This window comes from Eucalyptus grandis, chromosome 3 (assembly GCF_016545825.1).
Source record: "Eucalyptus grandis isolate ANBG69807.140 chromosome 3, ASM1654582v1, whole genome shotgun sequence".
Lineage (NCBI taxonomy): Eukaryota > Viridiplantae > Streptophyta > Magnoliopsida > Myrtales > Myrtaceae > Eucalyptus > Eucalyptus grandis.
This window is the reverse complement of record NC_052614.1, coordinates 34,841,965-34,853,882: the sequence shown is the minus strand read 5'-3', so window position 1 is coordinate 34,853,882 and position 11,918 is coordinate 34,841,965. Positions and strand designations below refer to the sequence as shown.

Genomic DNA, 11,918 nt, shown 5'->3' with positions numbered 1-11,918 from the left:
GGAAATATTAAAAATAGACTTTAGTGACATAGGAACTTAACCGTTAGACTCTTGAGCTACACAAAAAAAAAAAAAAAACACCTAGGTACTTAAGAAAAGCCTTTAAAAACACAAGAACCAAAAGCTTTGAATGTTCGGCCTTCCGCATTCTTGACCCATTAGTTTTCTGTATTCTCGAACCGTATTCTTGAACCTTTGGCTTTCCATATTCTCGAAACCGCATTCGTGCACCTTTAGCTTTCCCAAAATTTGTACTGGTCATACAAGACATCTAAATTGACTTCCCATTGATAGTTATTGATATAGCACTAAGTACCAAGAAGTACTTAATACTATTCATTCAAAATGATCTATCGAAGCACATAACGCCCAATTTCTTCCCAAGGTGACTCCAATCATTTGTCGAGGCAACTTGATGATGGATTTTCATGCTGACAAATCACCAACTTGGCGTACATTTGTTGATGCATTCAATGAAAATACTTTTCCGATTGCACCTAGGCGAAAGATGTCTGAATTTATGCAGAAGCATCCAATGAAGCTTCATTAACCAACTCATAACCATCGCTGCTTATCCAGACTCCATTGCAGCCCGGGAAGATGTTAGCATGGATTTCATTGTGGCTATACCAAGAACTCAAAGAGGAAAAGATGCTATCAGGGTGGTGATCGATCGGTTCCCTAAAATGGCTCACTTTGTGCCATGTCACAAGACCAATGATGCATATGATATTGCTGAATTATATTTCAAAGAGATTATTCGCATTCATGGAGCACCATGACCATTGTGTCGGATCGTGATTCCAGGACTCTTATTCAGCATAACTTGTCATCCACAAATTGATGGCCACTCTTCTTCGTTAGTGTGGTGAGTAAATCGTTGAAAGATTGGGATTTAAAGCTTGCACATGCTGAATTTGCTTACAATCGATAATCAAGTTATGCTACCGGTCGATCGCCATTTGAAGTTGTGTGTGGAATTAATCCTCTCACACCCGTTGTTTGATTCCAACTCCATCTAACTCTCAAGTGAGCGTTGATGGCAAGAACAGAGCTGAATCCATGAAGAAGCTCCATGAGCAGATTTGATCCAAGATTGAAAAGCCAATGAATCTTACAAGAAGAAAGCTAATCAACATCGCAAGAAGACTCAATTTCAACCGGGCGATCTTCTATGGCTTCATGCCTAAGAAGGTTTGACTAATCCAACTCCTATCAAGCTTAGCTTCATAGTTGGGATCGAAGGAAGGATCGAAATCGAGGATGTTACAACTTAAATCATGGCAGCTACCTAAATTAAAAGAATGCAAAGGTGGAATGTAAGGTTAATTATTTGAAAAGTTTATCCGACCATCCATGGACGCGGGAACACAACTTCTACTTGGTAAGAGTTTTCCAGACATTATAATCTCAACTTTTATTTTTCAGAAAAAATTATCACCCTCGATCCAATTAGTTGAGAAAGTCATTATGGATATGGGAAAATTTCAAATAAGGATCTAAAATTGATGAGTTTTCTTAAAAATGACTCGAAATGAATTTTTATTTCAAATAAGGGTTTGAAGTGACCATTTAATATTGATAAGAGTCTAACCTTGCTATCTAGTCAAATCTTCTTCAGCTAACAAGCATCTGCTTATTCTAGCATCACAATGGGGCAAGTCTTCTTCTTCTTCTTCTTCTTCTTCTTCTTGCTCGTTGGAGGAAAGTTGGAGGTCTCAAGTTCACACGTCTTCTTCTTCAATGTCAATGGCACCTCAAGCTCATGAACCAGGCGAGTGAATTGATGTGCCATGGAGGACAGAGTCATGGTGAAATCATCATCTCTTCACCTTGAGATAGCTTTCTTGTATGAATTCAGTAGGCGCAAATTGAATAGAGGGCCCAAACTCCGCCAAGATGAGACCACGTGATCACTCCCGAGGTGGTTCCTCTCCTCCAAATGGCATCCCTTTGGTCAAAATTCCCTCAACTCTTTGCCGCTTTCCATGAACTGTCCAACAACTTGTTTGATCTGAACACTTGATCGTGGTGACATTGGATTCCCACTACTCGATTGTGGCATCCTAAAATTTCATAACGATCCCTAGATTCACTACGGCCATGACTATATTATAGTCATTAGACCAATGGATTACAATAAAGCAAGGGCGAGCATTGTTTTGCTGTAAATGTATCTTTGCTTATGTGTGACCAAGGTTGTATTAAAAGATAGATTGATAAGAAATTTTTGATACTTGGCCGTGTACCCTATGAATCGAATTACCCTTGATTAATGTAGTAATATTATATGGCCATGCGAGTATTTGTAATTATCTATACATAAGTGGGGATTAAGTTGGAACATTAGGAGCAATTGTGCGCTGGACATTTAGGGGTAATAAAATCCATAACCTAACCATCCCAAAACACCCAAGACAGCCCACATTTCCTCGCATGATTAGTCAAATTAAGAAGATTTTTTGACCAAGGCTTGGCCAAATGAGGCCACATCCATGCATGCAATTGAACAAGTGGCAAATAGACTCCTCTTATGAAGACACGACTGCATGAGGTGTCGCTGTCTCTTGTTGCCACCAAAGATTATACATGCAAGTCTCATGATTACTAGTTAATTAAGAAAACAAAAGAAAGAGAAGGGGCGGAGTGACGAGAAACTGATCGAGAGAGAGAGAGTGACAGAGAAAACAGAGAGAGCCCGAGAGAAAGATAGAGTTCATGAAGGTGCATCAGCGATGGAAAGAAGGAGACGAGCCCCGCCGTGAGCACGTCTGCTGCCACCATGAACACCGCCTAGCTTGCCGTTGATTGAGCCGCTCAAGTCCGCAAGTTGCCATTTTGCTTGCTGTGGTTGCATCGGACTTAAGGCAAGTGAAAGTCCATTGATCTACATTATGTTGTGTTGTGGTTGTCAGTGAAGCATAATAGATTTGGAGATGCTTGAATTTTGATGCTGGATACTGGAATTCAAGGAATAAAGTAGTTCTCTGGTATCCGTGAATCTTTTGCAATTATCTAGTTGAAATTTCACTTCATGTCATTCATGAAAGTTGTAGATGACATATTTAGGAGTAACATACTAAAATTTAAGAAGAAATAGAAAAGTATTGGTCGGTGAAAATGTTAAACCTGGAAACTGTTACGAAGGTTAGGGAGGGTGTTTGAAACGTGTAATAGTGAGGTTTGAAGTTTTCTGGCTGTGATGCACGGACCATTGCGATTCATACAAAATTTTCTTAACTCGGTGTTCTTCATAAAACCTTTTTCCCTAGACCTCATTTATAACATGTTAAATTTTTAGAATTTATCAAGATCGTTTACTGATTTTTCCAGAATTTCAATTAGTGGAGTGCATTCTGTTTTGTTCAAAAACTGTTTTATTTTAAGACCAATTGATTTACTCTATGAGTTGTGATGTCTCGGGTCGTTATTTATAGAATGGATGTGGTGATATTTAGCATGTCGTATCATCAAAAAAATTGATGAGGCTTTATAAACTCATTGAAACGTTTGACATTATTCTATCAAACTTTTGACATATATGTATATATCATGATCTTGATGATACCGTCGCACGGTTGAGTCGACGATGCCATAGGTTCGAGTGAGTCGACGCCAATTGGATGCCCGGAGGTATGTGCCGACAGTCCTCAGGAGTTGCAAGCTGCCTGGTTGTAAGTATTGTACCGGATGGAAGGGGCAACCATTTTCATGGCAAGCCCTGGATGTGTGTCATGATGCCAGGAGGCGTGCGAGATGCCCAAAGGTGTGTGTCGGAGGTCTCATGATGCCAGTTTAGATGCGAAAGCCCAGAGGGATGTAAACACTGTTCCCCGACAAAATGAGATTCTTTCGAATATTAAAATGGGAAATAAATCATAAACATGTGTGTGCATATGGCATGGTACATGAATTGTTTATGAATTTTCAACTAATATTTGGCATGGAAAGTGGTTATTAAGGCATGGGATAAACCTTATGGATGTATATGCATGGTTACATAGATGATATGTGCATTTCACATGAAATCTTGGTTGTCTTGCTTGTTGCATTGTGTAGTTTGATGGATCTTTAACTGTTGAGGGGTTGTACACACCCCATTTGGGGACTAACATTTCAGACTAGGAGATATGCCTCTACTACTAGTCACCCCGACACATTCTATGGTATACCGACCAATGTTGAGTGTGAGCGTACGGGCATCATCACCACGAGATACAGGGTTAGTCTTTGTTCGTGCGGGTTCTGGTCTTGTATGACGTTGGTTCGCCCGGCCCAGTCATTTAGGAGTTTCGGTCTTTACATGTCTCCCGTGGTAGGTTCACGCCGGGATGTTGCCGCCGCGACTGACGGTTTGGGTGTGACTAAGCTTGACGGGTAGTAGATGAAGCTTTTGACTGCCGACACTTACCGATAGTCTCATGTATAGAACTTTGGGAAAGAAAGAAAAAGGGAAGTGGGTTATCTTTTGGTATATAGCCGAGTTTAGAAAGCCTTGGCCTTTTCATATACCGGCTCATAATGTCCATCAAATCATGTAAATAAAAGTGTTCGACTCTAACTTATATAAAATTTGTAGTTGGTGTGCATTGCATTAATTTGTTTGAGTATGGGATAGGGAGATTTTGAATATCCTTCCTTCATATATGAACTACGTAGAGACCGATCTAAATGGTATAAACGCCAGGACTTATGGACCCAATATAATTATATGGTATCAGTGATATATTATTAGGTCAACTGAAAGGAAAATGAACTGTGGTGACCTAACGGATCGAGGGCCGTTTCACGGGTGCCAGTTGATTCAATCCCTTTACTGCGCTCTTTTTCCTTGCCTCGATAAGCGTGTACATTCCATGGAGATTCAATATGGTTGATGAGCTTGGTGGAGTCTTCACGTTGATGCACATGAGACCTAGGAGCAATCTATGGGACCTCGGGCTCGAAGGCTTTTGGTTTTGGCTTGCCAGCACCAATGCTTCGTCTTCATGGTCTTCCACGAGCTCCCACGCAGTGATGACTTGAGGGGTGTTCCTTGTTGCAAGCCGGTGGCCCAATCTGACACACTGTAAGTGCTGAAGGTGAGCGAGACAACGTACTTGGGCTTGTTGACGAGGTGGGTCGTGTGGCCGCCATTGTCGAAGATCACGTAATTATGACCACGAATCCATATATGATTGTAAAATACCTAAATCAATAAGTACATTGGAATTGTACCTATTTGAGCCATTGCTTCAGTTGAAAAAAGTAGATCAGTCTATGTAATCAAAAATTTATTGGAATGCTAGATCATCCTCTCTGACCTATTTCAGTATATCAGCTTTTAATTAGCGATAGGCATAATTTACCTTTTATAGGCTAGAAATGGCACCTAAACAAACCTAATCAATAGTGTGTCAACCAGCCCCTCTCATTACGAGCTTTAGTTAAACATAAATGCCTATTCTTAAGGAACTTCCATTACTGAGCCCATTTTTAATGGATGCCAAACCTAATTCAATAAGATCACTTAAGGGTTAAACAAATATTGGAATATACATTAACACGGTTATTTGAAATCGAAAATCAATAAATTAATGTACGTCCATATTAATAACTAAAAATTCTGTGTTAGGTGGCCATTTTAAAAAAAAAAATATTGAAATAACAGCATCTTAAAACCAATCCAATGCTATATAATCTCAGTATATGACTAAAGAGATCAATATGTTAATACAATACAACAACACGTGACATTCCATAATAAGATATAATAAGCATTAAATTTTCATTGATGATAAGCCTCGTAATAGTGCCAACATGTGATGAAAAATACATTATTTCTTATTTATCCTCCATGCAATTTCTCAATGACATGAAACTGCACCAGCACAATTTCTAAACAACATGAAATTCCATGACAATCTCGCAATTCAACATAAGATCTCAGAATTAGTGACATCTAGTCGTCTTTAAATTCAAATTTGTTAAAAGATACTATTTGATACTTCCATTTCTCAGTCAACGGAAGGAAGGATAACAATAGAATTAACAATAATAATAATGGTCATGGAATTATGACGTCGCAGTTTGGGTCACAGACCCATCAATTATTATCATTCAATCAAACGCAAGCAAAAGTAGTACAAACATGTCCCAACCATTAAGAAACAGTAAATACTTCCTTTTCAAGTTTACTATTAACCAATCATGGTGATTTTTTACGTCTTCTTGATTACCTTTTCTTACCCCCACCTCCCCCCGCCCTTTTGCAGTTTCATTTGATTGTTCTCCTACTGGGCTTAGATGTGCTTTTAGCTATCAAAAATTTTCTGTTTTGTTATTTTTGAAGGCAGGTAAAGGATGTAGGATGAAGAAAGTGAGAGAAAAGGATCTCAATCCTTAAATTTCTCTGGAGAATGCACTATTGGCAGAAAGAGTTACTTGAGTGATCGAGAGAGAATATTAATTTGATAATGGTTATCATGCAGAATGGACAGAGAAAATAGCTCAGCAAGAGTTGCCTTCGCATGAACTTCCAGGGTATATACTAATGTAGATTTAGTGCCTTTCCTAACCTTCTTTAAGTGACAGGATAATATATATTGATTCAAAACTAGATGGCTAATAATAGTGATGATGCCCTTGCACAATTTCGGCATAAACTCAGTTTCGAATAACAGGTAATGATGGTTTTTTTGTTCAGTCAGTTGAATGACTATTTTAGGTTATATTAGAACTTGCTGCATAATATTTAGTTGCACTAGTATAGAATGGCTTTCCAATTGGCTGTTTCTTAAATGATTGAACAATGAAAAAATATCCTCTGTGCCTAATGATAGGTGTCAGTGCTTTTCAACTCATGACAAGTCCCTAAGCGGTTGCATCTGTAGTCATTTCACCCCAGTTTATTACTAGGGCATTCTATAGGGGAAGGTGAAGGTCGGTTTGCTCAAAATTTCGTTAAAACTTGCTTTTCTTGTTGGAATTGTGGAAGGCAAGCAATAAAAATGACATTAACAGTTTCTTGTTTTATAATCTGTCTGCAATGTGGTGAGACCTTTGTTTTGCTGATGACCTTAGAATTAATTTGTGGAACATGGAGAATAGTGGTCAATGTTTCAATATAATTGACATAAAACAAAAGAATATAGAAGATTTGACTAGTAATTTCAGTGCTTTGCTTGCCGACAATTCTTTACTTCTACCAATAGCTAACCGAATGCTTGACCTAGCAATGATGCTTAATGTACTGTGATGCTGCCCCACTTCATTTCTTTTTGTTATTTTGTAAGTGCTTCCATCTCTTCTGCAAAGATACTTCAGCTCAGTTGCATCCGGTTCACTGTAATCTGCTTGCTTATAGCAGTTCAAAGGTTTTATCCGTCTAGTTGATACGCTGCAATCAGCCTTATGCAATCATAGTGCAAGGATGTGAGTGTCGGCCAACTAAGTTGTTTGATTTTAAGGTCCATTGTGCATTTATACCGTAAGTTTTCTTGTCATCTCATGTGTTCTGTTCCGATACATGGCATCAAAACCTTAGACACAAGATGGAGAGCAGTGGTTCTAAATCATTTTTCACAGAGATCATTGCATCAATCTTCAACATAAAATTTGTTGCTAATGGTCGATACCTTATGAATCGTGATTACTTAAACTTAAGGGTAAGCTGATTTTCATGGTTTATTTTGTTAAAATTGGCAACATCTCTGAACAGCTAAAAAAGAAGATAAGAAAAATGAATCAATGCAAGCACACCACAAGTAGATGGGCCGCTACATAGTTGGTTTCTGTTCCTCTACTCAATGATAAGAGAGAATAAAATAACCAAGTCCGTCTTAGTCAATTATATCTTTCTCCTTTTGGGATTGAAATAATTCATCATCTCAGTAAATGTTTTGGGATTTAAGCTAATTCATTATCTCAGTAAATGGTGCTTCTCTTAAATATCTTTCTCCCCTTATGAAGTGTTGCTGACAATAAAAGGTTTCTATAGATTATTGAATGATTCTATCTTATCCATCATTGTTATTTGATCTCTTTGAAGCAGAACAAAGTGCTTTTATGGTTTTCTCGCTTTATTATTGCAAGTAGTGCTTTGCATAGAAGCAAAATGTCCATTGAGGGAATGCTAAAAAGTAGGGTTAGAGTTAAGAAAAGAATACTTTCTTGGCTTGCAGTACGGACACGATCCATTGACTGGTTTCTAAAAATATAAGATAATAACTTTCCAATTTTCCTTGGCATGGTGGTGGAAATGTTGGGCGGTAGAACTTAAAAATGGATCATAAGCATCTATTGAAATTCAGTGAAAGAGATAATCTCCTTGAGTATTTAACTTATTCATTCATGTATTTGAAGAAAAGATGAATCTATTTAGGAACATTGACTGCTAAAACCTTACATAAGGCCATTTTTATGTTTTGTGTCACTATCTTGCTTTTCTTCTGTGGTATTTTAACCTTGAATTGTCATTGATTTGAGTATTGTTTTCCTCTCACTATTGCCTTCTGAATGTGTTCAAATAGCTTTGGGATCTGCATATGGGCTCTAAACCAATTGCAACATTCAAAGTTCTTGATCATCTTTGCCAAAGGGTAGCACATATCGAATGATGGTCAATCTAGTAAGATTTGTTCATCACCATATGTTTGGCTACCTTTATATGTATCAGTTGTTATGTTTTCATTCCTTTAGTTTACGACAAGTGAATTTCAATATAGAGGATTTTCATTAGTCCATTATTGTTATCCTTATCAGTAACATAGTAAGGAGAGTAATTTTCCTTTTTATTTTCATTTGTAGCTTCCTTAGTTAAAGTCATAAAGATCTTCAATTGTTCCCATATGCACTTTTACATATTTTGATTTCAAGAAGTCGTGCTCTAGTCAAATTTGATACTATGGCCTTGCTAAATATGGACAATAAGTTCAGCATGAGTTAATAGATCATAGGAGGCATATCCCATGCTTGATGCTGGACTACAATCGTAATATATGTGCAAGCTGAACCTCTCTTAGTAATAGTCAGTCGGCTCAATTATCTCTACAAACCTATGTTCTCTATCGGAGCAACTCTGGCAGCATGGATTATTTCCCTGCATCTTTCCAACCGCTAAATTTGAACAATGCTTGTCAGTAAAGGTGTCCAGGAACCGAACTAAAAATCAGATCGAACCAAACCGAAAAACCGAATTTTCGGTTCGGTTATTCAGTTTGGTTAGCATAAACCGATGTTTTATTGGTTGGGTTTTATCGATTAACCGAACTTGAACCGAACCACAAACCGATAAACCATTAAAATTCGATTTTATTCTCCCCGTCTCGTCTCTTTGGCTCGATTTCACGTGCCTCCCTCCAATCCATGGTGGCCCGGCTCAGAGCCCCGGCCCCCTCCCGGCGGCAGCCGTAGTCACCGCATGGCGGCCGGTGCTGGCGGGACGGTGATGGTTAGAGCGTCGACGTGGAGGGCGGGAGAGGAGTTAGGTAGGGAGAGCCGCAGGCTCGAGAAGAAGCGGCAAAGATGGATGCGGAGATGGAGGCAAATTGCAAGAGAGCATTTTGAATAAAAGTGGGTCTTATCCGCAAAACACAGAGGAGAGAGAAGGAGGAAGACAAAGTCGCCGGTGTGCGCCTCGGCCCTCATCTCTCACAACCTCCCTTGCTTCCCGAGCTGTGACGCCCTCTCCTCCATCTGCGACGACACGGCGATGGGCGGCGGCGACGGGGATGGGATGGGGAGGACAACGCGGGTAGCGGATCCGAGGAGACCGGTTGTGGTCGAGAGGGGTCCGTGAGTTTTTTTCTCTCGCCGTTGATCTTTTGGGGTTTTGATGATGCGAGCATCCAGGAAGACGACGTGGAAAGGAAAGAGGAAATAAAAGAAATGCAAACGGCGAACCGAAATTGGCTCGATTCAATTCGAAAAAATTTCTTCGGTTCGGTTTTTCAAAAACCGAACCAAACCGAACCGTTGACACTCCTACCTGTCTATTTCAACGCCGGTCTTATACTTTCCATTTAGAAGACATTAAATATCGTATATGATCTGAGTATTATTGATTATGTCATCTCTGGAAGTTGGGAGCTTGTTATCTTAGCAGAAAGTACAGGCTGGTTATCAGTCGATTGAGAATTCTTGCCTTAAGTTGCTAACATAGTAGATTCAACCAGGTGATTCTTCTGCTTTTTAGCTGTCACGTACAATTGAGATCTAACATAGTAGGTTGTTATCAAAAATATATGTTTTATAGTGTTTCTATTAGATGGTTGTTATTTTTTCTTCTAAGACAAATGGATGTGATAGGTGGCGGCTATGGGGTTGAACCCTAAAAAGCATTTGGGGAAAGATATCTCATTCTTGTACTGATACCTCCATAAATTGAAAGAGTACATAAGTGTTAATTACAAAGCATGTTGTTATCTTCTTGTTGTGCATCGACTGTGATTTATTGGCATTTCTCACTTTTGAACCTCGGCCAGGTTGTATGGAATTAACGTTTGTAGAGAGGGAGCACGAAACTTCAACTCTCAGATTGTCCTCTTGTCATAAGTTTATTCTTGAACCCATTGTACAGTGCTCCATTTTTCTGTTCATTGTGATTTCTTCCTTGAATGGGACAAGTACTATCTATTCTTCCATTTTCTATTGTTCACAATTTATTTGTCACCCATTTTTTTTGTAAAGGGATGTAGTGTTTATGAAAAGCAAATTACTAGAATCCAAAATATAAGGTATATTTTTTATGCTAGGCTCTATGGTTGTGTTTACTTAGTTTTCTTGAAATGAGTTACTATGTTTTCGGTTTTAGATTCTACTCAAGCTATGTGCGGTTCCTCAAACAAAGGTAGTCTGATTTTATTGTTTTAACCTCATTAGAACCTCTGTGGAACCTGAAAATGCCGCTTATAACATCAAACATGGCTTTTCCTTAAAGATCTACCCAATGGCGGAGACAATTGTTGCATTGTTTCTCCTGAAATTGAAAAAAAAAAAAAAACCTATTGGAACTTGGAATCGACCTTGGAATCTGTGATAGAGTAGGTTCACGGTTCTTGGATCTAGTAGGTTCCGGTTTTCAAAAATGAGGAACTTGTACTGACGGAGGTTCCGGTTCCCAAAATGAGGAACATGTACCTGATAGTAGGTTCCAAGTTCCAAAATAAGGAACTTGTGCCCGAGACGAGGTTCTAGGTTCAAACAAAACTTGTAAGGAACCAGAATCACACCCCTAGTGCACGGGCTCACGCACTGTTGGCACCCAGAACGGCCGCCAGTCGTAGGGTCGCCACCGTTCGCACCTTTCACTTGTCATAATAATATATCACTCGATACCATAGAATTATAATAAGTCCATAAGTCCTGGGGGTTTATATCATTTAGATCGGTCCTGCGCAGCTTATATATATAGCGAAGCAAATCCAACATCTCCCTATTCCAAATTTAGAGACAATGCACACCAACTAAAACTTTTATAGGATAAAAAGCAGAACACTTTTCCGGCTATATTTCAAAAGATGATCGACATCTTTCCATGATCGTATGCTTAAAGCCCATCGATCGGATGTCGGTGTCCAAAAGTTCCTTCCTCATTTGTCCTCCTCCTCATGGTCATATTCAATCACTCGGTCCATCTACTAGTGACGGTGGCAGAGGTATCTTGACTTAGTCTGAAATGTTTGTCTCAAACGGGGTAAGTATAACCACTCGCAGATAAAGATTCATTAAGCTATATCACGCAGTATCATCAATATGTAGATTCATGCAAGATAGACAAAAACAGTAGCATCAAAATCATGAAATTCTTCAATGCAATGGCAAGTACAATTTGAAACCCTCAAGATGCATCATGTCCAGTTACACAAGTCCCGATCATAGGGCCAAACGTAATGACATGTCCCATTCCATGTCTGCATTTAGTCCCATAACAAGACCAC

The 11,918-nt window shown here is 39.0% G+C and overlaps 1 pseudogene; it reads left to right on the top strand.

Moving 5' to 3' along the window:
• The first annotated feature begins 9,400 nt into the window (after window positions 1-9,400).
• LOC120291827 overlaps window positions 9,401-11,918 on the top strand; it is a 7,868-nt pseudogene continuing 5,350 nt past the window's right edge.